The sequence below is a fragment of the Gavialis gangeticus genome, unplaced genomic scaffold (assembly GCF_001723915.1).
Source record: "Gavialis gangeticus isolate Ggan-Ray unplaced genomic scaffold, GavGan_comp1, whole genome shotgun sequence".
NCBI classification, from domain to species: Eukaryota; Metazoa; Chordata; order Crocodylia; family Gavialidae; genus Gavialis; species Gavialis gangeticus.
The window spans coordinates 39,050,775-39,055,408 of record NW_017728997.1 but is presented as its reverse complement, the minus strand read 5'-3'; the positions used below and the strand labels follow the sequence as shown (position 1 = coordinate 39,055,408).

General features: G+C 47.3%; 1 protein-coding gene across 1 annotated transcript in view; it reads left to right on the top strand.

Moving 5' to 3' along the window:
* Window positions 1–1,268: 1,268 nt before the first annotated feature.
* SYN2 (synapsin II) overlaps window positions 1,269–4,634 on the top strand; it is a 509,614-nt gene continuing 506,248 nt past the window's right edge. Inside the window, exon 1 of the mRNA XM_019505084.1 lies at window positions 1,269–1,372. The gene's annotated coding sequence lies outside the window, so the exon portion shown is untranslated. The remainder of the gene's footprint in view (window positions 1,373–4,634) is intronic.

Below are 4,634 nucleotides of genomic sequence, written 5' to 3'. Positions count from 1 at the left end.
ACAAATCATGTCAAACTAATCTAATTGCTTTTATGACGGGGTGTCAAATATTGTATATAGAGAAGTAACAGATATGATATATCTCAACTTTAAGAAGACTTTTGACACTGTCTCATGACTTTCTCCTAAGCAATCTAGAGAAGTATGGTTGATGAAATAACTGTCACATGGATTCCCAATGAATTGGAAAGCCATATGCAGACTAGTTACCTGTGAAACAGAAAAAAGTTTGATTCCAGGTGGGGTCTGTCATGGTATTCAATATTTTCATTTTTGAGTTGGATGATGAAATAGAGAAAAACTTATTTAATTTGCATATCATGCCAAAATGGGGAGGGGTGCAACCACCATCAAGAACAGGATTAGAATTTTATATTATCTTGATGAAGTGGAAACACAGTCTCAAATGAATAGGATACAATTAAGTGAAGACAAGAGCAACAGCAACATGCTATACCTAATATGAATACAAGATGGGAAAGAACTGAGTAGGCAGCATTTCCAGGGAAAATAATCTAGAGAGTCTAGTAGACCAGGGGCTGTCAACCAGGGGTACGTGTACCCCTAGGGGTACTTGGAAAGGTCCTAGGGAGTATACATGGGCAGGCAGGAATGGAGCACTGCCACCTCCCAGAAGCAGGGCCAGGGGGAGGGGGGGGCGAGAGCAGCAGCGCCCCTCTGTGGGCTACACAGGTGCTGCCCAGCTGGCCAGACATGGGGGGAGGAAGCTCGCATGGAGCAGCTACCACCTCCATACAGTGTCCTGTGCCGCCACCACCGCCCCGTGCCACACACCGCTTTACCATGGCCAGTCTCACATGCAGCTCCATGAGCTGCTAACAGGTGGCATGTGATTGGCCAGATGCAAGGCCCGTCAGCAGCCCATGGAGCTGCATGTGTGACTGGCTGTGGGAAGGTGGGGCGCAGCAGCAGCAGAGTGGTGTTAGTGGCCACCACTGTGCCCCCGCCCTCCCACTCAGCATCCAGCTGCTGCCACTAAAAGGGGTATACTTCTTTAAAAAGGTTGAAAATCCCTGTAGTAGATCATAAATCAAACATTTCACACTGTAGCAAAAAACCCCAAACAAAGGAAAACAATAAAACAAAACTTCATATTGGATGCGTAAACAGGCAAATTATATTTAAGATGCACACAAAGTAATCCTTCCACTGCAGTTGGCACTGGTGAAGAATACCCCCCTGCCCCCCCCCCCCGGCCATTTCCCATGTGATTCTATGTTCTTTCTCAAGTACACTAATGCAGCCAGTTTATTTATTACTGTACTTGACATAACAATATTTTTCTTTTTCCAGGGCCAAGAGTTTTCGTGGAAAAAAGGTCCATGGAGAATATGACATAAAAGTGGAACAGGTAACTAAACAATTTTTTCCTCTATATTTTAATTTTTTGTATTATTTTCTGTCTAGTCCCTTGTACATTAGAGAGCTTATGTAGGTAAAACTGTTTTTTTGAATTTTTGGACTCTTCATTTGTGGAATTTCATTAACAATTCCAAAAACAAACTTAATGAAAACTTTTCTACTATAAAATTTCATAGGGAATTATAATTGCTGAAAAATTCAGTTGTGGGGGTGGGGGGGTGTGTGCTTAAGTGTCCTGTTCCATTAACTGTTTGTTTTAATGCACTGTCATGGTTATGAAATGACAAACTGCAGTCTAAGGTCAAAGTACTAGCCCCTTCATTATGTAGCTGATTATTCCAATGATTACTTTGGCCCTGAAATGCAGCCTAAGCAGATGACAACAAAGTTTCAAGTGTTTGTATATATGTTAGGATAACTATTGATAGAGTATCCCTTTAGGTTTGCACTGTGGCATAAAAATGAAATGACCAAAGCTGTAGACTACAGCACTTGATTTCCCAAGGGCCAATGGGTCTAAATATTGGATTTTGGATTGGTGCTTCACCCCATTACTTCTTTAAGAGTATCCAGAAACTGCAGTTTTAGCACATTTTGAAAACATTTTGAAAGCAGTCCTGAATGGGTATGTTAGCCTGAAAGTGCCATAGGGAGAGGAGCCTGAAGGAATGAGAAAAAGAACCACGTTATCTGAATCTGAAAACAGTTCAAAGGTACACCAAACTTACAATTGACATCACATGTGAATTGCTCACTTTCAGATACATTGAAGTCAGTTACAGCTAAAAATAAGCTCAAGGGTCTTTTCATACTGAGTTCCTTTTAGGCCATAGAACTGATTTTGTGGATGAGGCAATGAAGGTTTGAGATGGTGTTTATTTTTTTCTGGACCCTGCCAGTCATATGGTTACTTGAATTGCCACAGCCACAATTTTGCACACTTAACTTGGGTGTAACAGGGAGTCAGAGGGCTCCTATTATTTTAAGAGAAGCTGCAGTAATCTGAGCTGGCTTCAGGCAGGCAGAGAGTTAATATTTGGGCTAGCTGTTAATAGACCAGCCAGCCACCATCAGGCAGACTCATAGCTACACAGGTGGTGGCGCTTTTGGAGAGTAACTTCCCATGGGAGCAGTTGCAGAGCTGTAAGTTGCAAACTGGGCAGGTCCACAGGCAGCAGAAAACCCAGATCTGCAGGCAGCCAAGCCAAGCCCTAATAGGGCAAACAGGCTAGCCAGGAGCCATAAGCTACTCTTGCAGACTAGCCAGCCAGCAAGCCCAATTAGAAACACCAGTGTATGGCTGGGGAGCCATATGTGCCTGCTGCCGCCACGCTGCATTGCATCCCTCCCTGCCTGCCTGCCCAGCGGCGGCAGACACATGCCATCATGTGGCTGTTGAAGCAATGGCAGCAGGCACAGAGCCCAGCCTGCAGCAGCAGCTCACCTCCACTCCATACACAAATCTGGGGGGCGTGTGCCCTTCGTGCCTCTCCTGGGGTTCACGTAGAGACAGGAGCCCCCCCTGAGTGAGCTGCCCAGGGTCCAACTGACCCACCATCTGCTTTGGGGCATTCACCCTGCCCTTGCCTCTACCCCACTCCATCCCTCACTGCAGAGGACTTGATCTACCCCCTGCACAATGCTCCTTCGCTCTCCCCCTCCCCTTTTCCCTCCACAAACTTACCTGTTGGGTTGTGCGGGGGTGTACACTTAGCCCCCCCAATAATATTTTCTCCCTCCACCTATGGCACACACTCCCTGTCCCCGCCTGACAGTCTCCAAGCCCTGGCCCACCAAACCGCCTTCCCCCTCTGCTCCCTATACACTTACCTTAATTTGGCTGCCTGGCTGCATCCTGGCCATGCCCCCAGCAGCCACTTGCAGGCTGTGAAAGTGCAGGTTTCCTCTCAGACTGGAACGCTGCCACGCTGCAAAGGGAAACCTATGCTTTCACGCTTTTTTCTGGCACAGGCTCATGACCCTTAAACATTGCGGTGTGGGGCTAATTTCATGGTATCTGCTCAGTCCACAAAATCACAGTTTTTTCAGGACCCTACACATGACTGACATGAGCAGAGCTTGAGAAATAATAAGCTCAAAGTCTGAGCCAGGGAGTCAGTCTGGCTGGGCAGGCTCCCTGGGAAGAAGCTGTGCTCCAAGATGGCTAGAGCTCAAGCAAATGGACTGAGACCCTGCAACTATGAGTAAGGGTCTGAGAGCTTATAAGGAGCTAAGCACGGGATGAGAAGTGCTTTGCTATGCAACCAGCATGCTTAGATATTTGGGTTACAGCCAATGAGCTGATTCTTTTGTTATGGTTTATACCAGTGAACTGGCTCAGGACTGAAAGGGAGATGGAGGTCCCAGCAGTGCCTGAGGGGCACGTGACAGCTTTGAGCTTTGCCAGAGGCTGATGCGGAGAGGCGGTGACCAGGCAAAAGGTTGCAGCCTAGAACAGTGCCAGGTGGCCCAGTGCCCAGGAGGCATGAGAACCAGGGCCCAAATGGGAAAAAACTAGGACTGGAGCCCAGGAAGCCAGATCCAGTACAGTGGGTCCACACTAAAAAGGAGCCAGCCATAGCAGAGGGGTAGAGGCCAAGAAAGCCGAGGCCCCAACAAGGGAACGGAGGCCTGAGGTGGCTTGGTGGTTTTGGGGCAAAGGGCCCACTTATATGATGATTGGTAACACCTCGGAGGCATGGTGTGTGGCTGTAAGGGAGATTGGAGGCCACAAGATTAGCCGTTATGGTAATTAGTACCCTGGGGCACCAACAGGCTGGGAGGGCCCACCTAACATTTAAAAGCTCACTCTGGGACCCTGGGCAGCCTCCTTTTCTCCCAGTAAGATTTAACAGCAAGGTGGTGCAGACAAGTGGGTAAAAGAGAACTCAGAGAGTACTCAGAAAGTCAAAGCAAAGCAAGTGTCACGAGGCCACCAGGGGGTGTCATGGCCATCCCTGGGTCCCAATTCTACTACACTGGGTCAATGAACCTATCTTAACATGTTGTATTAAATACCAATCATACTGTTTTATACATACATGGAGTTTTATTTCGAGCATAAAGCAAGTGGAGAAAGTTCACAAACTGAGCAAGCAGCAATTTCTGAAATGCAGGAAAAGAGAACAGCAAGAACATTGATGTGTAGAAGCCCCCTGACTGCTATAGCACTGAAGCATACTGGCTTGCAGAGGGCCCCAGAACAGGGTGCAAGGATATAGCTAGGCCTGTCCGACTAGAGAACTTTTCAA